General features: G+C 40.4%; 1 protein-coding gene across 1 annotated transcript in view; it reads right to left on the bottom strand.

Annotated features, from left to right (window-relative positions):
- The window catches only part of RBPJ (recombination signal binding protein for immunoglobulin kappa J region), a 90,134-nt gene that overhangs the window by 55,032 nt on the left and 7,528 nt on the right, over positions 1-27,574 (bottom strand). The gene's annotated exons all lie outside the window — the stretch shown is intronic.

Here is a 27,574-nt window from a genome sequence, read left to right on the forward strand (position 1 = left end):
GCGGCTGAGCCTCGAGCTGCGTGTGCAGCGAGGAGCCGACCCGGCTCGTGGGTCTCCTGCTGCTCCGAGCGGGCCTGACCTGCAAGGACGGCGGGCTGCGTGCAAGGGCAGGTGGGAGAGCGCTGCGGTGCGCTGGGAAGGCAAACTGCCCTCAGATGAGAAAGTATTCTCAGGAGTTCTGCCGGTAGTGCGATATGGGTCTTATGTGCTGGAGTGTGAAACTTGGGTTGGAAACAGTTGGGCAGCGTGGGCTTCCTGCTAAAGCTTACAGTGAAAAAAAACAGTGTTGTTATTCCCAGTAGCACTGCCTGGGAGTGCAGGCCAAATACTCCGTCACTCCTGTTTGTTTCATACCAAACACTCAAAACAGCTACGAAAACCAAAAGAAGTCTTTTTGCAAACTGGGCATAAAAACTGAGTGCAGGAGCCTGGGGCCTATAGGCACAGTTACTGGAAAAATCTGTAAGGTTTCCTACATCGTGTTGTTTGAAAAATCAGTTTTAAACCTGGTTTAATGATTGTGGTGTTTTCTACAATCAAAAACATAAGCTACAATTTTGGTCCCTGATTGCACTGACCAATAAAGTGAGCCTTGTAATGATGTCTCAGAAGTCTCAGTAGAGATACTCTAAGGGGAATGTATCTGTACAAAGAAGCTGGCCTGGCTGCTCAAAAGTCTTGGCATAACAGGAGCCTGAATTTGGTCCATGTAGCAACACAACCATTGCAAGGTGAGGATCTGATTGTCTGTAAGAGGACTGTGCGTGAAAATTAATCAAAGATTGTATCCTGTGTCTTCATTCACAGAATCACAGAAATCGCAGAATCACCAAGGTTGGAAAAGACCTACAAGATCATCCAGTCTAAACCATATCCCTCAACACAAAATCCAAACGTTCCTTGAACGCTTCCAGGGTCGGTGGCTCCACCACCTCCCTGGGCAGCCCATTCCACAGTGCCTGACCAATCTTTCAGAAAAGTAGTATTCAAGCTCTTTATGCACTTAGTATAACATATGTAACTTCAAAAGCATGTGCAACTTTGATTTAAAAATCCCCCAGGCTCCAAAAAGTGGGTCATTTTTATTACTTCACCTCCATACCTCTGCTGTCTCCCAAATTAGGAAAAAGTAATATATTTTCAATAATACCATTAACATGGTGCTTCTATATATCTTCATGAAGTACACTCTCTTCTGCTAACACTAATCCAGTGAATGTCTCAGATGGGTAAAATCGTGCTTTAAGAGGTTGCTTGGCCACATAGTTTGCTGTAATTCTATTAACTGTACAAACAGCTGTTGTCTGCTATCATTAAAACCATTTTTTCCATTCTGATTTCTCTCTGCTCATTAATTATCAAAGGACATTGATTGGCTCCATGAAGAAGCCACGAAGGCACGGATCTTGTTGAAAGCACAATACATACTGAAAATCCTGTGTTGTTTGTGAAGAGCAACTAATAATCCCTTTAGAAATCTCTTCCTAACATCTTTTTTTTTCTTCTTTTTTTCCAAGGCTAAAGAATGATCTCAGTTCATGCTAGCTCCATTCCATTAAGAATGGTTCCTGGACACGTGCCATGGCCTGTCTCTAGATGGTCATTTTCTGAGGCCCCTCTTTTAGTGTGTTTTAAATCAAAATGGAAAATCTAAAAATACTGCACACAATAACATGCCGTGTCTAGACTCTTGATATTTTACAAAGAAGGCATTTGTATTAATAATCAAATTAATTGGATACTGATGCAGACACAATATTTTGAAGAATTAATAATTACAGAAATGGTCATAATTCTTTCCGTTACTGACAGCTACGTTGTAAAACAAATGACCATTGAATTTTTTTTCCCCTTTCTTTTCAGTTATAAACAATCTGCAGTGCGAAAGGCCAGGAATACTATTCATGTCAAAAACAATAGCCTCGAATATCTCGAGGTGGAAAGACAGATAATAAAACCACAGAGGGTTTCTTAGGTATTGTTCATGCATTGAATTTTACTCCTCATTGCTTAAAGTTCTTATTTCACATAGTGCAAGCAATTTCTATTGATGTGAGTGCAAACTGAAAGCATCTCATGCCTCAGGGTACTGGGCCCCACTCGCTTTCTGGTCTTTAATGAATTGTAAACACTTCCAGACCTGAGGTAGAGGGGCAAATGTGAAGACAAAGTTTTCACAATTAAAATTTTTGTATGTGCTACGCAATCATCAGTTGAACCTTTCAATACTAGGTGATTTTAACCCTGCTGATGTCAGCGGGATAGTTTTGAGCCAGACACGTGGCTTCAGAAATGGAGAAGCATGGCTCAGAAGTGCCACTGAAGGATGGGATTCATAAGGCATGGGGCCACACTCCTTCAGCTGGGTACCAGAACCACCAGCTGCCTTTAGAAAGGAAAGGAAATCTCTTCTGCTGGCATTTTGTAAACCATGGAGCCAGGTACCGTCCTGCTTTCTGGGCTCTCTGGCTCGTACAGATGTGGACAGAGCCAGGTCTATGGGTCTGTCTGTCTGCAGTCTGTTCAGATGCCTGCAGCTCCATCTGGGAAGTCATGTGGTTCCCTCATCCTCATGGCTACCATGAGGCTGAAGGAGCTGCCTGCCGGGCTGAACACAGTCTGGCCCTGGCCTGGCAGGATTGGGGAGCACTGGCCGCAAGCTGTAATAAAAGGGCTTGAGATTGCAACAGCCTGCCTGACCAGTCCAGGCCAAACTTTATCCAGCTCAGCTGTAGCTCTGGTCTTCCCAGGCTCATTCCTTTGGGCTTGACACAGTACTGCCTGCCTGCTCATTTGGCTACAGCTTTGAGTCTGGATGACTTGGAGAATGTTAGAAGACAAAAGATCTGCATCCATGCCTGTAGGAGCACTCTGTGTCTCTGAACATCTGTTGCACGCTTAGGACAGTGAGTCCTCTTTCCCACCTGAATCTTGCTTCTGAGAAAAAGTAACTCATAGCACAACTTGTAAAATCCAAGCTATTTAAAAAACAAAGTGACCTTAAAAAACATCGTAGGTAGTAGAATCACACACTTCTCTGAATCTTCAGTTCAGTGCAAGTAACAGGTTTCTCTAGATGTTGCAGTTTATATCTGGTGATGGAAATCACACATTCTAGTAGTACATACTATGATATAACTCTTCTGGAATTTTATAAGCACAGGATGTACAATGTGGTTTAACCGCGTGTCTAGGAAAGAAAATAAACAGGCAGTTGCCCACAGAGCATATCTTACATCTGAGCTTCTGTGTATATGCCAGCTAAAGTTATTGCCTTAACTTCTGGCTGGACAACTAGATGTCAGAAGTGCCTCTGCTGCTCGAAATGGAAGATATTGTTCAGCGTAGCTCTGAGAGTTTGTTACGCTGTCCTGAGATGATAACAGTAAAGGATAGTTAGTGATTTTAAACAAGTGTTGCTGAATAGTTTTCACTTGTGTGTCATAATCTCAGTAGAACAAAGAAAAATCTGAACCTGCATCTTTATGCCAGTCTTAGCCTTAGCACAAAAGTATATCCCAAAAGCCACAGTCAGGCTTGTGCTTCACTCAAGAATGCTTTGCAAGCAAGCACAGCATCAAGCATTTTTAGAATCTAAAGGCAAGATGCAAGAAGTGAGAATAACAAACAATAGGAAGGAAGAGGGGGAGGGAAGATGAGGTTAACAGTAATAACATCATGTGGTTATGTAGGTTAACAGTGTGAACAGCTTAATGACTGACTTCTGTACCCTTTTATTTTTAAACACTTTTCTAAAACACTCTGTTAAGACACATTTTGTATTGAACTTTGCCCCCAACCCTATCTGTTCAGTTATTTTCCATTAGATGAAGTATATAGATGAATAGAATTCTCTATTTGCACTCTGTATATCTGTACTCCTCAGGCTCTTCAAAGAAACAGCTATCCATCTCTGAACTTCCCCTGCACAGTGCTCCTTTCACTGTTGCACACATGGGGTGCCCATCCCAGAGATTTTGTGGCATCTGGTGATCCTCCTGCAGTGGGACTGCCTGCAGTGGTGCCTGGTGCCCTCAGTCTCCTGCTGTTGGTGTGCCCTGTACAGACCTGCTGCACGTCTACTGCACTGAATCCCTGAACCAGAGAGCATCCTGGCAGCACCTGCCCACCATCCAGTGAACTCCAGCTCCTGTATCCACAACCCCAAACTCTGGCCAAAACGAGATTCACAGGGCCACACCTTGGTGCTGTTGGGGCCTCGTGCCGCAGGTAGCGTGTGTACCCACCGAACCTGTTCTTGGATTAAACCGCATGCATGGGATTACAGAAGGATTACTGAAGGGGAGTATGGCAGGATAAACTGTAAAAAATCTCTTCTGCTTTTCCAAGACATACAGGAGAACGTGCTGTTCCTTTTTTTATATGGCCATTTAATGTTTCAGTAGAATGCAACAAAGGTGAATTAATTCCATCCCACTGAAATAGAGAGGACAGGGAAGACTGAATTTGTCAGTTAGACTATGAATTATTACAGACAAAGCAAAAAGGAAGATGTATAGGTTATGATACAGCTCCAGATGTTTTATCAACTTTATTAAATACAAATTGAGTTTGCAATGTTATGGTTTTGAACCAGTGTGAAAACAGATGTCTTTGTGCAGAAAAAGTACTTAACCAGAGACACTGTCTCATTTCTTTCGTTTTCATGATGTGTGTTGCTATACTGTCTATGCTAGCAGACACGCTCACACTTAAACCTACAATTCAGTGTCTGAGTGGATTTTTTCAGATAGTCTGCTCCCTCAGAGATAGCCTATTCTGACATACTTCTTCTTTACCTGCAAGTAAAATGTGGTTTTGGGAAGCCACCAAAGAATGAGAACTCATTTGACTCAACAAAACACGAAAGAAACTCAGACTCTTGATTATATGTGTTTTTCTCTTGTATTTAGTGCTTAAGGGCATTTCAGACTAACTATAAAAAGGTATAAAAAAAGAGCTCAGCAGCTTACTCTAAAAGAAAACCACAAACTGCACATAACCCCTTGATAAAATTACCACTGAAAACCTATTTGAAATTATAATCCAACCCATTTTACTATGAACTAGGCAAGTCTAGGTCCCAGACGTAGCCACATGCTCTGCAGAATGGGAAAAAAACTTAGACAGAAATCCTTAACCTGTAATTCTCAGTACAAATATGTGCACACACATTTTCCTTGTAATAACTAGAGAGAGGAGCTAAGAAATTAATTGTTTCACAGAGAGCATAAAGCTAGGTTTCGCTGTTTCGATTAGGCCTTATGCTAGTCCTGGATGAAGAAGTTAAACTGACTTTGCATGTTCGGTGGCTTATAGAGATTGTAAGTGACCTCAAGCCAGGAAGATAACACTAGTTTTTTTTGTCTGTTTCTTTATTTAAAATATTGAGGAAGTTATATATTCCCGAAAAATAAGATTTTTTTGAAGTATTTTAAACACGTGGTCAAAGAACGTGTAATCTTAAAAACTACTTATCTTACAATACTGTCATCTTGATATCTGTTTGGTTTGGGTTTTTTTGTTTTTTGTTTTTGGTTTTTGGTCAAGAACAGTCACAGATTTTAGTAGCTGTGGGCTTTATCTAATTTTCATACCACTCTCCCTCAGAATATCACTTAGAACCTCTGTTGTGCTGTAGCCCTTTTTCCAAAATCCTCATCCCACCTCGCTCGCAAAGAAGGACCATTTCTGGTAGCACTTGATGAAAATAAATTCCATACAAATTGCCTGAGAATATTTCATTGCTCGGTTCCAGGGTGGCTGACACTTTTGAATAAAATAACCATTTGATTTTTTTCCCTTGTAGTGCATTACAAGTGACCTTTTAATGCTAAAGTTCATTAGTGCTTGGATATCATATTGATGAGCTTTGCATAAACGAATAGATGAACAGATAAGGCATAACCAAGGTAATGAGCTTATAGCTGTTACGGAGGTAACTGAAGATATGTCACTGATGCTAATTAAAGAATTTCTGTATAATTTTTTTATTGTCAGTGTTGATTCAGAAGTCACTATCACTGTCACTTCTTTTATCATAACCAGTGTTTCATAGACAGCTGTATCTATTTTTGAAATCCCAGTAGCCAACCATTCTTATTACGTATGACTTCGTCATTTGTTTGTTTTTCTGATCATTACTGGCACTGACCTTGCCAAGAGCTAAGCACATGCATAATTTTATTCATGTGATTAGACTCATTAAAGCTAATGGGATTAGTCAAGAAAGTAAAGCTACTTCTGGTTAAGTGTTTGCCATTTGGAGCTGTTTGACAAGAAACAAAATCAAGAAACTGGAAGGAATTCAGACTAAACAAGAATTTTCATTAAATGTAACATAAAGAGAAATTCAAACAATTTTTCCTTGACCCAAGCTTGGTACGTAATGAGCAATGGCTGCCACTGTTTCCAAGCAGCTTTCCAGGTACTTAGCTTTCAAAATTGCAGCTACAGATTCCCACAGAAGGGTTCTCACTTCAGAATTTCCTTCATCTTGTTTGCCTTCCATCTGTGTATTCCCCTTTCCCAGTTTTGACATATGAAAAAGGTTTTTTCTACTTAATTTGTCAGGCATAGCACAATTTGTCAGTTAACATGAAGGTGGTTTCACATGGCAAGTAAACAAGAATTTTCTAACGTTGATCTGCCTTCAGAAAAGGCTAGCTTGCTCAAACTGGAGCTGGTTTCAGCAAACTTTACCATGTCTTTTAGGATGACATTTCTAACAACAGATAATTAGAAATACAAATTCTGGCCAGTAGCCCAACAAAGAAGGCTGACTGTAACTGGAGAGCTATGGCACAGCGTTGCAAACCAGGAAAACCCAGAAAAGGTTTTGCTCACACAGGATGAGGAGGATTGCCCTGAATTAAGTAAAGCAAAAGTGCTTGTTGTTTTAGAGGACCTGCCTGAAGCTAGGACAGGGGCTTGTAGGTTTAGTAGGTCCTTTGTGTGAAATTAAGAGATGTCTATTTCAGTAGAGAGGGACCTTTAAAAGTCATCTAGTCCAACTGCCCTGCAAAAACAGGGACATCTACACCTAACTCAGGCTGCTCAGAGCCCAGTCCAGCCCAACTTTGAATGTATCCAGGGACAAGAGACTGTCCTACCTTTGTACTTCATTTCAGGCACTGTGAGGCTGCCTCAGTCTGTGACCTGCCTGTTGAAAGCCTCACAAAAGTATTATAGCAGCCAGAATACTGTACTTAGAGAGCAGATGTGTTTCAGCCCCTTTCTCTGATAGCTATCTTGGCTTGGGCTGAGAGAGGAGTGGCAGGGAGCAGTTACTCTACCTCCGTTCACTACCCCAAGGAAATTCCCTACTGGATCATCAGGACAGTTTTATGGCCATTGGTACCACAGATCAAATGTACAGTGAGTGATTAACTTCAATTTTGAATAAGCTGTTATTTGTTATTTTTGATCTCTGGTGAGATGTTGTGTATACAATAAATTATAAAAAATCTGGCCTCTCACTTATAAAAACAAATACCAACTGTCCTGCTATCATTGTGGAGCAATAAATCTCCCCTGGCCTTGGAAAAATACATCTCTTGTGGACTTTCACCCACTTTATACCTTATTTGCAAAACAAACACTTTTTTTGATTCCTCATAAGTACAAATGATGACAAAAACTGAACGAAGCTACAGTAGTGGCTATTTGTAGCCCAAAAGTTAAAAAATGCAGTGAAGACAGACTGCCTTCCTTTGGCTTTTTCTGGGTAGAGGTTAGAAAAACAGCAAATCCACCACTACCAAATCTAGTGCTAGGGGTGGTGGATATTATTAACTCCTTTTTTTTTTCTTTCTTTTTTTTTTTCTAGGAAAGCCACTGAACTATGCCCCAATGCACATGATTTTACGAACGTTAGAGAGAGCCATGTGGTGTTCATATAGTGTTTAATCTTGATGAAGTCTCAGCGCCCAAAGTTTTATGATTAATGGCAGAGGAGGAACATTCGAGTGACAGTTAGGGCTCTGCCAGTTTGTACTGTATATACAGCTGTTACTGCACAGGGGAGGGAAATGTAGGGTCTGGCTGTCTGTTCCAAACAAAAAGAAATGGCACATGCTATTACTTCCAGATCATTGCAGTCCCTGCACCACCATCTGCTGGGGGTCAGAGCAGTTGTCCGGGTCGGCGTCAGTCATGCACAAACTCAATGCCTTCCACTGAGCTGCGCCCAGCAGTACATATTTACAAGAACAATAAAGCAAACCTGCTCCCCGGACACAGGCACCACAATGCTCCATCACATTTCCAACAAAGGGGCACAACGAAAGTTGATATGCATTACAAAGGGGATTCTCAGAGATCACAGCTTTGTGATTTCAGGCCGTAACACAAATTGAAGGGAAGAAAAACTGTCACCAATAAGCTCAAACCTAGGGATCACTGTATTTGTAATTGATGTAGTATCTCTAAAAGGGTGCCTGGCTTTCCACATTTCCCCTTTTCCTATTTACAAAGTCCTACGTAAAGGATATTAATTGGGAAAAGCTTTGACAATAAATGCTAAACATTTTGATATATTATTCTGTAGTGGCGGCCAGTTGGGCTTCCACCAAGCCCAACTTGCCTCTGTCTGCATCTTCTTAGCATGCTATGCCGTGTGCTGGGGAGAGGGACAGAGAGCCCTGAGCTGATGTAAGCCAAGCCATTCCTGGAAACAGGACTGGCACGGCTGTGTCAGCATGATGTTGAAACTGAATGAGCAGTTTTAGCATCTCTTCAGCCCAAAGAACTAGTGAGTAATTCATTTCTTCTGCTAAGAGTGGCTGCTTCAACAGTAATAGTGTGACAACTCCGTGCAAGAGTGTGGGGTACAGCTAGCCACTCATAGTGCTTTCCTGAACCCATGACTGACCACAGACAGGAGACCTTTGGTTTATGCAGTTGGAAGTGGGTCTGCTTGCTGTGCATTAGGGCACAGTGCAGAGGTGTAGAGATAAAGCACAACTTCTCTCTTCAACTTGGGCTAGCTTGTTGCTGGGCTAAGTCCCATTTTCTTGTATTTTATCCAAGGGGAAGCAGTGCAGCAATGGAGCTCAGAGCAAAGACATTTGCATGGCTTGTAACAAATTCAGGAGTATTCAGCTGAGCTTGTTCTTAGCATCCATACTGCTAAAGCAGGCAACAGTGCCAACACAGGGTAAGAAAAGTGGGCAGCAGTCCTGGAAAGCTGTGAAGAGAGCAAGTGGAGCTGGACTGGGAGCATTTTTAAGTGAGGCTCACGGCCAAATAACTGCAAACCGTGCTGTACAAGCAAAATCACAGTATGGACTGCTGTGCTCTCTGCCTCACATAGCTGCAGTGTCAGTCACAGCACTACCACATACATAATATTTGATATTTCATCTGATAATTAGTGGTTTTAGCATGAGCAAACCCAATCTTGTTAGGTCCTATCCTATCCTTGGTTGTTTTCATATTTACAAAACACCACTCTGGGTATTTTTGCATTAAGCCTCTTGTGTCCATGTAGCATTTGACAGCATCTTGGATGCACACACTTCACCTGAAACATAGCATGGAGCAGAGACCTCCAGGTAGCTGCACCTACATGCTTCCAAACTCCACCTCCTCAGCCTTCCTGGCACCAGGACACCCCGCTGCCAGAGCAGCAGAGCTTGTTCTGAAGCCTGCAAGGAATGTGGAACAGCACTGCTGTGCTTCTTTGCAGTATGTCATGGGACTCAACTGCATATTTGTACTTGCAGAGCACTTTGAGCTGTTCAGCACTGAGTTGAACTGCTCTGGTTCATACTGCAATGAGGCAGTCTTTCAGTGTGGGATCAGAACCAAAGAAAGGATTGTTTTTAATGATCTAGTACCACAGCCTGAGAACAAAGCAATAAGATGCAGAACAGCAGCCAAGGTACATTTTAGGTGTCATAGTGGATGCAAAGTGTAAATGACTTGATGCTTGTAGTTTTGGAGAGAGATTCTCTGAACAGTCTTTTAACCTGTAGAAAATGGATACAAATCTGCCCTAAATGTGTAGGGACTGAAAGTCATTCCCATCAGTAATCCAAGAGAAATATCTTTTTTTCTGTGCCTAGTCCACAGTAGACAGGTGCTGCATGGTGGAAGTCATGCCTTTCAGCTCTTTCTTACACCTCTCTTGGCAGCTTTATTCCAGCATCCACTGTCTATATTAGCACAGGCAGCAGCCTGGGTTTCTCAGCCTGCAAGTCATCCTTCTGGACAGAGGTCAAACATATCCTTCAGAAAATCCTGGAGTAATTTAGAACTGGTTTTGTGTATTCTGTACATAAATAAGGGACTTCAGCATTCAGAAAATATCTTACAACTCCTATGTTTAGTAGCAAATGGAAAACACAAGAACAGATACATTCCGGCCTAGTGAAATACTTTTTTTCTTATAAAAACAAAGCTTTTACCAAATGAACAATTGAACAATTAAACTGGTACTCTTATGGCACATTCCTGCTAAACCATGCTCTTTGATGAAGCTGGTGCAATAATCCCCCCTCCAGCATATTGTGGCATACTTAAAAAGAAATGGTGCTCTGGACGAACCCTATTCTCAACTTCTATTTCATAAATCTGTCATTGTGTGAACTAGAGAGTTTAGTTTATTTCTCTTAATTGCCTAGATGAAAGGAACTAATGTAATGCCTGATCCTGTGGGTACCCAGTTAGACACTACAGATTAAGAGGCAAATGATGAAATCACACAGCATCCATTGGCTGCACTGGAAACTTTTTGTTTAGATACTTAGGAAATGAGCTGTTGAGAAAATCTTTGCTAAAATAACAGTGGGGTTTTTAAAATTATTATTATTTATTATATTGCCTCTCTCATATATTGCCTCATCAACATCACCCTTCATCTCTGAGGCTGTACATAGTGTTTTTATAGAGAGTAGTTCTGTGAGTTACCAGACTGCAGGGCAATACAACTTCAGTCCAGATGAGGAACAATGAGATATCTGTTGAATTGGTCAGCACACAAAATACAGTGCTTATGCCAGCTTTATTCTTTATGCTGTCTCAGTGACAGCTATGGGAGAAATGGTGATATTTGATCAAACCTGAATTGCACAGGTGCAATGTTTTGCCTTTTTGAACAAAAATAATCCAGTATCGCAATCTGTACCAGTTGAGACATCGCACCAAGTGGCGGTGACATCTCTGGTCCAGGATTAACTGCTTTACTGCCTGGTGGAGTCTTGGTCTGACTTTTTACCCCCAAACCACTTAGATACCATTACTTACATATCTGTCTTGAACTCATTTATAAATTTAATAACCTATCTTCTTCCAAATCTCTTCTCTGAATTGCTTCCGCAATACTGCCTGCAAGAAGCTTCTAATGCCTAATGGCTAGACAAATGGCCATTAGGAAATAATGGATTCATTAAATATAATTATGTAGCTTTATGAAGCAATAGTTTAGTGATTTGCAGCAAGCCTAGGGGATACATACGATTGTTGTGGACTTCTGGTGCTTTTGTCCTCTGGCCCTTCTCACTGCCTGCTCTACCCACTTCCAGCATTGTATTTCAGCCCCTTGAATTTCCCTGATTGCAAATTGAGCAATAATTCCAAAGTACAGAATACAGGGAATTCCCCAAACAGATTGAAGATGTTTAAAATTTCAGATGGGAGAAAAATATATTCAAAGCTTTTAATGTTTAAGTATATTTCTCTCTATTGTTTATATTATAGAAATCTTCTGAAAAAATTGCTGAAAGGATTGTCTTTTTTTTAATCAATTTACTAAACTTTTGTTTTGCCCTTTATGTTAATTATGAAAGACGTTATTACATTTCCTTTGCACCTTTTAAGCTACTGCACTGTTAATGGCCATGTATGCCCTCACATAGCTGCAGAGCTCTTCCTGATCATCCGCTGCTTAAACAGGGCTGGAAAAGTAGCACAACAGAAAAACGTTGTCTTAAAGGTCCTGTAGCTTAAGTAGTGAACTAGAAAGAGACGTGGCAGAGAGAAATTGTAGATGGAGTAAAGGGGGGGCAAAAAAAGGGGGGTGGGGGGGTGGCAGAGGGTGTGGAATGGGAAGGCAAAGAGAGTGATTGTTTGCTTCAAAAAATAGAGAGGGATAGCTGAGCAGGCAGCATGGAACTGCTCCCGATCTCTGTTCTGGCACTTGTGGATCTTTTGAAAACAGGCCAGAAGGACATGCTGAATTTGTTGCTCCCGTGTGCCAGCCTTTTCTGCAGCAGCGAGAGAAACCAATCAGTGCTGCTTCTAAAGCAGCTGGAGACTGAGAGAACTGCGGTCCCCCGCTGCCTGGCAGGCTGCAGCACAGGGTCTTCTCGCTTTCCAGCCACTACAGAGGCTCCATTGACAAAATGTGTGCTGCATTTGAAGGAGCACAATGTGACGATGAAAGAACCTTAGAGAGACAAAACAAGGAAGGGGGAGAAAAGAGGGGAGGAGGGAGAATTAAATGGGACTGTGGGAGCAAGCTAAAGGCAGGGTGACAGAATCAAAAGGAGAACGTACTAATCTGCAAATGTGGTGGTAAAAATAAATCATAATCGTCACATTCAACACTTCTTGACATGCTTTGTCAAAGCAGATGGTTGAGATAACAAGATCTGAGAAAACAAATACTTCATTAATGTTCACTCTCACTGATTTTCCAGGACACAGGCAGGCTTGTTTTTGTCCCCCAATTTCACAAGTCATAGAATCATAGAATGGCCTGGGTTGAAAAGGACCACAATGATAATCTAGTTTCAACCACCCTGGGGCATCCGCAACCTCCTTGGGCAACCTGTTCCAGTGTGTCACCACCCTCTGTGTGAAAACCTTTCTCCAAGTCCCCAACAGATCTGTACAGGCATAGCAAACAGGAGAGCTCACATTCTCATCCTTAGTTTCAGAGAGACGGAGGAAGAGTTCAGATCTCTGCAAGCCGGGAGCTTGTGTGCATAACTGACAATCCGAATAACAAACTCAGAATGAGAACAAATGCTACTTGAAACAAAGCCATTTCCCCTCTTATTTGTACTTCATTAAATCAGCAAACAGGAGGTATGGCAGAATAAAAACTGGGGTACTGCTAAAAGCTCAAATCGCTATGACTTGCCTGGCTGTGTTGTGGGGCATCTGAGAGGGGCACCCAAGAGCTCGTAGGATGTGTCTGTAGTAGTGTTTTTGCAATCTCCCAGCTGCCTCTGTTTGCTGTTCTTATCCAGAAGGAAGGGCAGGCTGGGAGCACAGGAACTGAAATTTATAACCAAGCGACTGGACTGGAAGGAGCTCCCCTATTTCTCCTCCTTACTCCTGGCCTTTCAGCCTATGGGTCCTGCTCTAGCTACATCAAAGTAAAATATGTGAATCACATACTGAGCACAGAGTCTTCAGCACCAGCAGCTCCACTCTAGATAGCTGCAGTAAGTTGGGAATAACTTGGTAATATAGACTTGCAAAAGAGAATATTGCTTGGGAGAGATCACTAACGCCTACACATTTTCTGGGAATTCTTGGTACTTTCTGAGATGTCAGAGAAGTACACCACAAAAACTAGGTGGAGAAATATGAATGTAATTGCTAATTTCAATAGGCATGTCAAAAATCCAATACAGGGAGAATCCTGTATTACTTACACTGAAAGTGGCTAAGTTTGATTTATCTGCATGTTTGCCTGGTAAACATACTGCTTTGATCACCTTAAATGAATTTTTCTTTCTAACCCAAGGAAGTCTCCTGCCCTGATGACAAGAGTTTTGGAGTTAATAAAACAGCTTTTAAAAATTCTCAGTTATCATTCAGGTTCAAAAAAATGGTTTCCCTTTGCTCTGTTAAGTTGGCATTTGTTTTCAGTCTTGGGAAATTACTCCTGTAAAGTAGGTTACTGCATTAGTCAGTACAATAGTCTGTTTCTCCAAAGGAAATTTGATTTGAGCATTATACATGGCATCAGTGATCAAGTTGTCTTTGTAGGAATGGTACATAGTATGGGATGAAACTGATTTTTTTTGGAGAAGCTTTTACTAGCAAGTTACAGTATGTCATAATTTTGAAAGAACCTCCAGGTTCTTTAGCAGTTGTAAAATTAAACCACTACCATGTGTCTATCCTCAGAAATCCCCCATTGCATACTAGTTTAAGAATGTGATAGTGTTTACTGCATTATTTCATCAGCTCAGTTCATGTATAGTAGATCATCTTTTTGCATTCAGCATTTCAGGATATTTCTAACTGAACTGTAAGTTTATTTAAAGATATCTTGCTTCAGCTGGAAAAACTTAGCTCTACGTTTTATACTGCAAGGGGAGGTGATAGCTGTGGCTGCAGAAGAACTATCAGCACGATAAAGAAACATAAACGTAACTCTCAAAATACTGTGCAAAAGCCTATTTTGTAATTCTCTGGATTTGTTTTCTCTTTTGCGTATGTCTCGTAGGCTTGCTATGTCTACATTAATGAATGATTTATCATAACAGAAATAGATCACCATATTGAAGTAGTCTGTGCTAAGAATTCACATGTTCAGTACAAGTCCATCGGGGGGGTTTGAACTTCAGGCTGCCTTTGACTTGATCCCTTCAACTGACTGTTCTCACCACGTAAGTAGTTTAAACCTCTCCAAAGGCCCACCTGCTGGTTTGGACTTTTACATCTCGTTGGAGTTTGGAGTGCATTTTCTGTTCATGGGACATTGCTGCTGGCCTGGCTTCCCCTGGAGAGAAGCTGAAGCTGCTGTATACCAAAGATGCTCTCTGAACTGAACAAATGCACTACAGATGGGGATGATGAGGGTTTTCTTGGAAAACCACACTACTGCTCTGAACCAAAACATTAATGTATATAAAACCACATATATTTTTGTGACTTTGGGAAGGCACTTATTATTTTTCTAATTAATCCAATAATTCTGCACAGTAATGGTTGTATACCTGCTTTTATGATTTCCTAGCCAACAAACTTGAGTAAGTTCTCTGTGTTTAATTGTGCAAAGACCAACAACAGCTACACTGAATCTCTATGTAAGCAGAGGAATCCTTACATATATATCTCACATACAACTTAACAGGCATAAACAGTATGAAAAATTGTTTTCCAAGCTACATGATGAGATAACTGCAATGAAAGTTGAGAAACTGTTATTCCAAAACTTCCAAAAAAAGAAAGTTTGGGTTTGTCAAATCAGGAAAAGAGGCATACTGTATTGTCTGTGATCAAAGGCAGGACTTCATGAAAACACAAAACTTGAAGAAAAAAAGACTGGAATCATGTAAGCTTCATTTAAAGCAACATGCTTGAAAATTCATTCACTCAAACACTAGATATCAAAATAGGTCAGTTCATCCTGTCTTCTCAAATAAAAAAATAACCACAGTAGTCACTGCTTCCCTCAGCAGACCAGTTTTCACTGTTGGTGTAACTCAGGCAGAAGAAAGGACATAAATCCAGTAACAAGATGATGGTACTTGGGATATTTAAGCAGCTGATATTTTTCACGTCATTCACATGAAAAGTTTGGTTTTGCTGCTAAGCAACATTTCTGTTCCAACTTAGCTTTTATCATAGACTTCTTTTTTTGCCTAAATTCTGAACAATAGGTACAGCACATTTCAGGGTCTGAACAAAAACCAGCATTTTCCTTTCGACTCACTTATTTTGATGTTTAATCTTGCAAAGTGAGCTGCATGCTTCAGACTTTCATTAAAAGTGAAGTCTGCGATCTCTTTCCAAATTTGTCAAGGCAAAAATTATCCCAAAGCATCAATCAAAACCTGGAATGCATCTGATCTGAAGTATGAAAAATTAGTTAGCTTTCATTTGTTCTTTCTTCTCTCTACCAGAGGTGATTACAGGTAATGTCAGAAATGTAGACACGATATACAACATCAACGTATTGACCATGAGATCGGAAATCAGAACTCCCAAACAGCAATTTTAATTTTGCCGATGATTTTTGGCTCTTAGCTGACACCTGAGAAAAGGGATATTAATGCTTCAAAAATCAGAAGGAAAAGTTTAACACAATAGTTTACCGCTTGATTTTTAGTTTATTTGAAAGAATTATTGCTGCATTATTACAGCCACATTCATCTGTGTAATTTCTTTCCCTACTTGGGTTGCCGTAGCTCAGGCAATTTTCTAGTGCAGCTCTTGTACAAGCACAAAATCCAGTTTCTGTTAATTCTTGCGTATGTGATCTTTGCATTTGCTCTCAACAAATGATCAGGCACATGTTGAGCGAATACATTTCCAAAAAGCCAAGAGAGAGGAATGTGAAGTGAAGAGTGATTTGACTGAACTCCTAGAGCAATGTGCTGTGTTGGCTAATATTCCTGAATTTCTTCCACAAGGGTCTGATCCGTAAACAGATTTGGTCATTTAAAACAGCAATTTGTCCTCATATTTGAAATAGGCGTTGCTAGAACTCCATCTCAGCTTCTATTAATAGACAGCATCTACATTTACACCACCAATTATACTCCCATCTGCTTACCTGCCTCCAAGGTTGCTTTGCTAACTGCAAAAGGGAACACCAGCACTTAAATCACAGGCACTGGGGGAATTTCAGGCAAACGCACTCAGCTGCCATGGAGGTGTCTAAGCTCACCAAGAGCTCTGTCATTTTGACCTGGAAGCTCTTTTAGGACCTCTGTGAGTTTGCATTTGCTTTTTCTCAGCTGCATCTGTCAGCCTGCTGCTCACTGCTGATGCCAGTTTCAGCACAGCCACACCTGGGCTCATGAAGGGCTGCATTTGGTATGAGCGACAGCAGCAGTAAATATTTTTTTCTCTCTAAAAGGCAGAAGTTGGAATGTCTGCTATCCACTTCATGCACAGGAATTCCACTGTCCCCAGACCAGAGGCAAAATTTGGCTGGAGAGATGATAGATGTTGCTTCCTAGGGAGCAGGACATTGTTAGGCAGCTGTGGCTCCAAGCTCCCAGCAGACCTCATGCTAATTAAAACCTGCTTCTGGCATATTATTTTGTGCTTTGCCTTGAAATGTCATTGTGGTTTAGGAAACTTACAGAGACAGCCATGCTCATCTTCTGTCCAAGTCTAAGAGGACTCAAATTTACATTTTCCATCTCCTATACTTCCTCTGCCTCAATACTCCTTCTCTTTTTCAGCCTGGTCCTAGGAGAACAAAAGTATATTTGTTTATTGATCAGAAGAAATTATTGTAAAGTTTAACACTTGATTTTTGCTGAACTAGAAGTTTCCTCATAGCCAGACACTAATGATAGCTTCAAATTTGGTTTCAATCTGGACTGGAAGCATCCAGATTTTGAATATTGAGTGTTTTCTGATTTTCTTCCTTCCTAAATCTTCTCCGCCTCTGGCCTGCAACAAATTTAGAGTTGCAGGACTTACAACAACTCTGTGTCACAAACAGATGTCAGTCTTTTTTATTTCAGTCTCCAAAGAGCGCTTGCAGAATCCCTGAGCAATTATTAATAGGTAACCTGATAAGTCATTGAAATCAATACTTCTTATCCTCAGCCATTACATTCTCTACTACAAGTGAGTACACAGAGACAGATGGAGCAGGCTTTTACTGTAGCATAGTCTATATAGATTAATTAGAAATCAGGCCCAGTGCAGCTGATGCCAAAAGAAAAAGTCCAAAGAATAAAAAAAAAAAAAGAATTACATCATTTCCTTGTATCTTCCCCGAGGACAAGGGATTGGAGCATATGAGTCAGTCTGAAAAAATGAAATGAAAACAGCCCAGCTTTTAGTGACTTTTCCTTGTTCTTACCTTATTGAGGAGAGTAGGCCAGTGAAAACAAACAGCACAAGTCCTACCATATGCTAGGTTTTATAGTAAGAGTGAAGGCGTGCATGTGGATAGTTTGGCTATACCATTTGCAACAAAGGTTGAGAGGACTTGAATATGGGGAAGCGTGAACTTGTGAGCATAACATTTATATGGGCATATGCTGCCTGCTGCCAGCTACAAAACAGGTAGGCTTTACAGCCAGTGGGTGAAATATTATCAAAGCTCTTCAGAAAGAATAACACATTCCACAGACCTTTCAGGTTCTCAAGCCTCTTCTTTATGCCCCTGCTTTCTGTCTACAGTACGGAAGTGTTGGGAGGATGAGGTAGTGGAGGACTTACACCCAACTTTCTTTGTATAGGGACAGTACCTTTTGTCCACTTGTTTTTAACTTTGCCATTTACTCACCTTACTGTCTGACTGACATCACGGTATCAAATATGCTGGCAAATGACATTTAATAATGAAACCTATTTTTCTGTGAGTGAGAATTATCTGGATTAGTTGTCAAAAATAAATGTCAAATAGCATTGTTCACTTCTGTTTAAACAATGTCAAAGATAATGAAGGCTTAGCTGCTTGAGTCAGGGGTTCATTTGATGGTATCCCTGTAATTCTTTAATATCAAGGATATTCACTGGTTCAGTGTCTCTAAGAAAGTAGTTACATGTATGTCTTTTTTTATTTTTATGTGAATTCATTCTGAGTTGGAAGGGACCCACAAGGTTCATCCACTCCAACTCCTGGCTCCACACATGACCACTCAAAAATCAGACTCTATGTGAGAGTGTTGTCTAAACACTTCTTCAACTCTGGCAACTTTGGACCGTGGCACCCAAAACTGCACACAGCAATCTAGGTGTAGCCACATCACACAAAAAAAGCCCCTATTTACTATTTTATTCCTTGTAAATTCCTAAGCTTATCTTGCCTATAGTCTGCTTGTTCATGTCTTAATGTGATACATCTTTACTTTGTATCATTACTTTGCATAATTTGGGGCAAAAACATACTGAGGTTTATTTGACTGTATCACAGTCTTGGTTTCCATTTAAAAGTAAGTCTCTTTGTAGAAATATTTATGCCCATACTGATGTCTGAATGTGCAGTCCGGAACAATAGCTGTGAGTAATTGTGATGTGCATCAAGAAGTGCAAGTAGAGATGTTGGAGTTCATTGACAGCTTTACAGAATGACTCTGTGCACCAGGAGGAGAAAAATTGTGAAGACCCTATTAAACGCACTAAAACATTGACTTTTGGAGTAATTTCTTGGGCCTCCTTGCCTCCACCAGCCTACGAGGGGCAAATGGGAATGAACTGTAGGATGGCCATGAGAAACCAGAACCACGCAAGCTTCATGTCATGCTGTGCCTCGGGCAGAGGTTTGCAGTAATCTGACCCTGTCCTCAGCATCTCTTTCCCCGAACTGCAAATCATTCCATTATTATCATGCTGTTTTACCATCATACAAATGCAAATTTGCCCTATAACACAGCAAGTCATATCTCTGATGGAATAGATTTCGCCATCCCGTATCGTGTGTGTGCTTTATACTGCAGGTTCTACGTAAGCCCAAGAAAAACCCTCTGATGTGTACTACTGATTGTTTACATACGTTATCAGAGGAAAAAGAAAACACAACAGGAAAGGAAAGCTGGCAGCTCACGCTGCCAAGAAAGCTGGCAGAGGCTAGATTCACAGATCATTTCCAGTCAATAGGCTTTGTTTTCTTTTTAAAAACAAAACAAAACAGAACAGAACACCCTTCCTAGAAAGTTTCTGCACTATTATTTTTTCTCCATTAGAGTCAGTCCAGAAGAATACTTGCAGTGACAACTGTGTTTGGAACCAAGGGAGGAAATGTTGGAAGATACTTGCAGGCAGAATGTAGTGCATGGCTTGCCAGTAGGCACAGTAAGATATTGTGGATTATACAAGTTCAACACAAGTAATGCTGCTTGGAGCTACGATCACATTTTCCTATGATAAAGGCCTCTTAATGATAATGAAATAATGGATTTGCAATGCAAATAGAAATCAATGCCAAAATAAGAAGCTTAGGACCTAGGCACCTTTCTTGCCTTCAGGTCAGGTTCTGCAATGGGATGAGAAGAGATGCATGCTGGAGGCCTAGGACTCCAGCAGCCTCAGAATTGTAGCAAGGGGAGCATTCCCCTGGTCAGCAAAGGCAGCTCTCACAGCTCTTCTGAAACCAAAATGTTAGATGGAATAGAAAGTAATGCAAGCTTAATGAAAGTCTAACTTGAACTGGGTCAGACAACACAAGTGTGTTTAAATCTGTGCTGTACCAGCTCATCTTCTTGTATCAGCCCCATTGCATGTATGGACAAATCAGGAACATTTACCAGAATGAAATAAAAGTTGCAAGCTCATATTAGCACCTCAGGTACAACAATCCCTGCTAATCCAGGCTCAATCTTCATAAAGTCTCGGATTTTGTTATAAAATTTTTCTATAAGGAAGATTTTTTACTCAAGACTGTTTTGTTTTTTTTAAATGCTGACTCATTTTTTAAGAGAAAATATTAACTATACTTGAAGAGATGCAACATAAGAAAAAATCAAATTCAAATTTTTATGTCAGCATGAGTATTAGACATTTGTATTAGCAGCAGCCACAGATGAAGAAAAAAGAGACAGAAAAGAAGCCAAAATGCAATCATAGTAGTAAAGAGCTCTAACATGAATTCTGTGTGAGAAGATGCAGTTTATTAGCATCAGCATTTCTTTTGACATCTTAGTCGTCAGGAGCATGAGGATGGTGCAGTGGAAGTAGAGCACTGATAAACTCACTTCATGCTCTGCTATGGTGTCAGAATCCAAATGGAAAACCAAAACAGAAGGATTATCTCCTGGCACTGTAATGTGTAAACAGTGACTTTCTATTCCATTTCCAGTTATGAGACATTTAAGGACAGGAGCACTTCAGGTTTTCTGTTAAATTCTACTCAGATCTATCAAGTACAGATATTTTACTGAAAAAAAAAATTCCCTTTGAAAAGACTACTTATTTTAAGGACATTTTCTAGTTAGAAAAGGAAAAGGAAAATAACAATAATCTTATTCTTCTCAGAAATTGACGTGGAGGAGATCATGCTGTCTGCTTCTGACACTTAAATGAGATACATCCAGGAGACTAAATTTGGAATTCTAGTTTTACCATGTCATCCCTGTATAAAGGAAGACCAAAGATCAGCTATTACACACTGAAGTTGCTCACAGGTTACAGCATATGCAACTTCCCTCTGCTCTCCAAGGTGACTGGAGAGATGTGGTCATTTCAGAGGCACAGGCTGGTAAATCACTTGCTCAAATTCACCAAGACAAGACAGAAAGAGCTGTCAGTGATACAGAGAAAACAAAGTCATGCTTATACGCCAAAATGTCAAGAAGATTATAAAAACTGTAGCTGAAAAGAGAACAAAAAAATGATGTTATTCGGTCAGAACTTGTTAGGGAACTGCCAGTTTCTGCCATATTTTTCTTGTCAAAGGGACAAGCATTTTTTTCTCCTAAAGGCTGATGATTCTAGGACATTGTCATGCAGAAATATCATACCTAGAGGTGCTCCTCACCAATGAAAGTGGAAAAGAAATAACCTTCAAATAAATAGATGTATATGCCCAATTCTTCATCAAGACCCAATCCCGATGTGAGCTACTTCAAATGACAACAATCGTCTGTGCCTAACTCCCAAACTTACCCATGTCTATGAATTTCTTGTGTGCTAGGGAATAGGTGGAACGATTGAATGAGCTAACTCTGGCTGAGGATATCCTGGTTCCCTATTGCAGGCTGACTAGGAATATTTTTGAGTTTTGCTCTTCTGACTCCTTTCCATGAGAAGAGTAGAAGTGAACCAATAGTTAATCATTTTACTGAAGAGCCTCTGCCCACCTTCATTTCATGCTCACGACTCCTGCAGATGCTGGCTCATAGCCAGCACATGGTAATGGCAACAGAACTCGTTTGCATTAGTTCCTTTAATTCACTGTTTCCCTTACAGACCTGAAAAGAGATGAATCAGAAATAATTGCTTGCTTATAGAGTAATACTGACTTGTTCATTAAACCTTGCTGGGGCACTGGATGCAGGCACTTGAATGATCTGGAAAATATGAGAAGAACTTGGCTAGGGAACAAAAGCAGAGCTGATATGTGATAATGGCAAAAACAGAAGTCAAAGCTATATAATACAGGCAAATTCCTATTGAATGCCTCTTTGTCTTGCTTTAAAGAAACACAGAGAAGCACTCAGGATGTGCAGATAAGTAGGCAGTGTTCCTTACAGCAAAGCTGAAGGAAAGAAGGAAATGCTTCAAGGGTTGGTGCCTGGTTGTATGGAATATTGCTGGGCTGAAAGCAGTCAGCAGGAGTTCATCGTGATAGTCCCTCAAACTACTTTATCGCATCAATAGGCAGTAATCAGTAAGAAGCAGCCACAGCACTTTCCCATTGCTTTGTGCTCTTTGAGTGCATGGTGAGATAGGAAGAGGGGCTAATGTGGAGTTTGGGTCAGTAAAGAGCACCGCATCGAATAGTAAGCTCAGCCCACGTTTAAAAAATGTGGAAGGGGAACAAAAAAAAAGGGAACTATGATGGCATGTAAAATTCAGCTCTTCCTCTTGCCTACCAATTAGTCGTTCTGATAAGTAATAAGAAACATTTTTTTGAGTATTTGTTCACGTACAGGGTGAAAGAAATAAAGACAAGTCATTAATGTTACATTCTGAAATTTCTTTGCATCTGCCACTGCTACATTATCAGGGGGGAGGGCTTCCAACCTACTTCATAGGCTTATCAGTTAACTTGGCGAAGGCAAGATGTCTCCCTCTCACAGAAAGAAGTAGCCAAGTACTATACCTTAAGAGAAAATTATATTGGTTGCTTTTAGAGACAATAATATTGGATTAGCCTTCAACCAAGATCTACAAGAGTGCAGTTTCAGCATCTGATTTCTGTTTTTACGAATTTGTGTATCTTTGTCTTGAACTGGATCACTTTATTTCACTGTGATGTTTCATAATGTTTTTGATAGACAGCTTTTACCCCTTACAGTGTAAGGGAACTGCTGTATCGTCTTAAAAATGTGTTGTATGCCAACATAGTCTGCAGTTCAGATTCAGTAGTGCGGTCTTTCTTCAGAATATACTCCACTCCCAGCTCAAGATGGTCCTTTGAACAGTGGAAACAAAAAAAGGACTAGAGTGGTAGTACCATTAGTGGCAAAATGACACACCGACATTTCTGATTCAGGCAAGTTTTTATACTAGTTCACTTTCAGGTGACACAGGACAAGGACACTTATTAGCTGTTAACATGTTGTTAATAACCCAGATATTAGAAAAAAATCCTAGTGAGATAAGTGAGATAATTAGAATCAGTAGAAAAAATTCTCAGCCTATTTTGCTGAGTTAAAACCCATAGGATTGCATCTACTGCACTTTCCTTTTACACTTCACATCTTTGTAGCCAGGATGGAAGCACTACTTCAGAAGTCAGCTAGTTAAGTTCCAGAAAAAAGTTACAATTTTTTTCTACAAATTTGTCAAACCTGAAGAGTTCCCTCCTGTGATGCAGCCACATCACCATACAGTTTCTGTCTGGGAGCCTGCAGCTCCAGAATATCCCTACACGAGCAGTCCTGGTTCTGTGTTTGGAATCCTACTTAAGCCAAGAGCAAGGAAGCCATGAAAGCCCTGGCTTTAACTTCATTTTGGCCTACACCTCTATCGCAGTCAGCTTGCAATCCCAGCTTAAGCTAAAACCTGCCTGCCTTCCAGGCATCCTGCCATGGAGGAACTGCAGAGGTTTGCTGCTGATTCAGGCCAATGTAGGCCGAGGGTCGTAAGGTTTCCAGGATCCCAGTCCAGCTGGCTTGCTAGACCCCACAACCTGCCTGCAGACCAGAAGCCATGGCAGATGCTAATGTGAATCCTGTTGACTCAACTACTGTTTACCTTCAGCTGGCAGAGACTTTCTTAAAACTGCTGCTGTGATCCTTGCAGATCACTTTCAATTTGGAAATTTTGTGTATGCATATTTCCTTTTTTTTCCCCGCTCTGCCTGCTCAACAGAAAATGTCATAGAATTTTCCTCCCACTCTAATTTGCACATAAACAATTTTTAAAATGCCAACATTTCACCTCTTCTCATATTCTGGTGTTTGCCCATTGTAGCGTAAGTGTGGGTATTTAAACCCCCAAAAGGATAGAATACATTCAAATGGAGATATTCTTCCAAAATTCAGCAGATTGCACAGGGTTACCCTAAGAGATGGAATGGTAAAGCTCTGCTGACATATTCAACCTTCTTTATACCAAAACTGTAGAAAGATCATCCTGTGAAGGGATTGCAGTCTGTTTCCTCCTGTTTTTTTTTTCCTTTCTTTTTCTTTTCCACGTCTTTACTCTAAACAAAAATAGCGAACCATGCTGAACAAGAATTGGGAATTCACTAGGTAATTTTTTTCTCCCTGCAGCTCTGGTAATATCAGTGCCCAGCTGTAGGATTATCAATAATTTGGTTAGATGTAATTTTTAATGCTCTATGTGGGTTATTTTGTAAAATATCTCCTTCAAAGGCAGGCAGGTAAGTGCCCAATTGCACATAAAAGAAAAGTCACTGTTGATGCATAAGGAAAAGTGTATGGTTTCCTAATTTTCGAACTTCCTGTGCTCATGCAGCCGAACAATATGGAATTGTGTTGAGAAGGAAAGCGAGTTCCCAGTGGCACCTGGCTGAGTTTGGGATTACACTTAAGGATGTACCTAAATGTCATTGCAGAAGGCTCCAAAGCTGCCATTTGCCTGAATTTCTTGTACTGCATTAGCACTACTTTTATCTGCAGTTGAATATTTATGTTTTTAGAAGTTTTACTTCTTGAGTACCGGGTTTTCCAAACCAGGAAGACCCTGTGGTCACTATGTGGGATCAGATGGATAGAAGAAAAGGAGCAAAGCATCACTGCTTTGTAACTACCCTACCTCTGTGCAGTGCTTCTGAAAAAAATTAAAAATAGTTTCCTGTTTTAGCAGGAAACTTCCTGTTATTCACATATCCTCTCTGTCACCTAATGCGAGGTGTCAAGTTTATGAACAAAATGCAGCGCAACACATCAAGTTTTATACCTCCAAGAATCAATTCTAATTTACATTGCTTCATTTGTATGGGCTATGCAAGGAGTGGCCTGAAAAGCAAAACGAGGAAGTTTCTGGATTACTGTTTTCCACTAGAAGTTCTCATTATTTTTATATTAAAAGGCTTTTTGTGAAAGGTGAGAAGGTTCTATCCTGTAATACACCTTCAACATGCTGTATGCACTGTCAGTGCTGTTTTGCCCACAGCTGAGCCTTCATGAAGAGAGTCCTGAGTGCTGCAGTTATTTAAGGCTTAAGGCTACAAACAAGACATGGTAGAAAAGGATTTCTTTTGTGTTTGTTAAGGTGGATAGTGATAGGAGAAGAGGTTCCCTATCACTTCCCTAGTGATAAGGAAGAGGTTTAGGGAGGTTTAGGTTAGATATAAGGAGGAATTTTGTCACACAGAGGGTGGTGACACAGTGAAACAGATTGCCCAAGGAGGTTGTGGATGCCCCATCCCTGGAGGCATTCAAGGCCAGGCTGGATGTGGCTCTGGGCAGCCTGGTCTGGTGGTTGGCGACCTTGCACATAGCAGGGGGGTTGAAACTGGATGATCGTTGTGGTCCTTTTCAACCCAGGCCATTCCATGATTCTATGAAGGTGGAACAGAGCAGTGTGCTACAGCAGAGTGGTGTGTGGCACTGTGAGATTACAGTGCTAAAAATTAGGAGACTGCATTATTTTTCTGCCTCTTTAATATTTTAATTTTCTTGGCAAGTGTGTCCTCATTACATACCACTCTTTCCAATCCTGTATCATAGATGGGAAGCTTTTACAGGGTGTTGGTAGTCAGAGGGCAGAAAATATAATGTTGAATGCTCTTTACTGCACAGTTCCTTGCTACAGACTGCAACTGAATTTCCAAAACAGAAAGCATGGAAACAGAGATCTGGCTCCACTGTGCTGTGTTACGTACAGGTGCTGATCCCAGGAATCCAGAATCCTGAGAATCAGCAGGTGTCTGTGTTATAGCTTTTCTGTAGGGAATAAAGTTATAAACCCCAAAGAAGGTGTTTATTCTCAGTCTTCCCTACAACTGTAAGAGGTTTTCTTCTGTCAGCAGCAGCTGTGCACAGGTTAATAGCATTTTAACGCATAAACAAGGAGGGCATAAAAAAGCCATGCAACAAGCACAGGCTTCTTGCAAAAACTCACTGTCCTCTTTCCCCTCTCCCATGGCAGTAATAGATGGAACAAATCTTTCCCCCTTACAGAGGTACACAGGCTTCTCTGCAGGTCATTTTCATTGCCTCTTCCCAGAGTCGTGGCTTTTGCAGTTACACTAGTTTAATTTTTCAGATCTGCTAGGATTTAGGCTGCAGATATTCTTTTGCCTTTTCTGTTTTATTGCAGACTTCTTGCATAGTTACTGATTAGCAGCCACTTTATGGTACTCAAGTATTGATTTTTGTCATGGGTTGCTAGTTTTCTTAGGATTTTATTTTCATAGCAGTAAAAGTCATTGAAATGCCACTATTGAAACGAATTTAAAAGTTTAGCATTCACAAGCATTGGTTTTGTTCACAATAACTTTCATTTTTCTCACTTTAATACACAAACAACCAACTGTTATAACAAAAAGAGTGTCATAACAAGTCCCAGATCTCTTCATTGTTTTCCAGCCTGCTTTTAATTGTCTGAGTGTTACAAAAGTAAATTCAAAAGTTTTGAATTAGCAGCATTTAAAAATCTCAGAGTATCTGGAAATAATAAGGCTTCTACTGAATAGTAGTAGTTCTACAAAGAAAGACCATTAAAAAATGTTAGTTTGTGGCCATTGTATTATACAGTGTTAAGTTTTGGCCTGAGCTGACTATGTTCAGAACTAAAGAAAATAAGGCATGACATTAAGAGAGAAAAAAAGAGTATGCTAGATGGGATCAGTGAAATAGAGGAGCCTGTCAATATAAGAGTGGCAAAGAAAGAAATTGCGATTGTATTGCTGTAGAGCAGGACGTAAACAAAGGCACCAAACTAATGGACTACACACACTTTCAATAATGGGTGTGAATGAAAGAATCAGTAATTCAAGATTGAAAAAGAGGTGAAAAAAACCTCAATTTGAATTTGGGTAGCCACCTGGCATTAAATAACTTAAAATCAAGTGAAAGTTATTGTGTGGCTGGGCAGAGAGAAGGGAAGATTACAGCAAACAGTAAAATGAAACAGCTGAGCTTTCTTACTACAGCTACGGAATTGAGGCATAAAACGAAAGAATACTCAGGGAGAATTTGAACCTAGTAATCATTAGATCAATAAAAAAGAATTCATTTAGGACAACTGGGAACTTAAGAATGTGAAAGCAAGCACAAAAGTGATGTTTTGGCCAAGAACTTCTGGACAGGGAAAATCATTTTTTTTCTAATGTCAGCAGAAAAATTTGTCTAAATGTCAGCAGCAAGAAGAAAATGTGAAATCATCAGCAAAAAGACACATTTATCATTCCTGAACTTCCATGTCACCTATGGCAACTTCTGGGAACAAGATTTTCCACTGGGAATATTATGAACAGTTACTGGCAATAGATTTCAAATATTTTTAAACATCTCCCTGAAAACAAAATATGTCATTGAACGTCCACTCCAGAATAGCTTTCTTTATCAGAGGAGGAAAACAAAAAAGAATGGTACACCTACTTTTGAGCAAGATCCAGGAAGAT

Source organism: Meleagris gallopavo, chromosome 4 (assembly GCF_000146605.3).
Source record: "Meleagris gallopavo isolate NT-WF06-2002-E0010 breed Aviagen turkey brand Nicholas breeding stock chromosome 4, Turkey_5.1, whole genome shotgun sequence".
Classification (NCBI taxonomy): domain Eukaryota; kingdom Metazoa; phylum Chordata; class Aves; order Galliformes; family Phasianidae; genus Meleagris; species Meleagris gallopavo.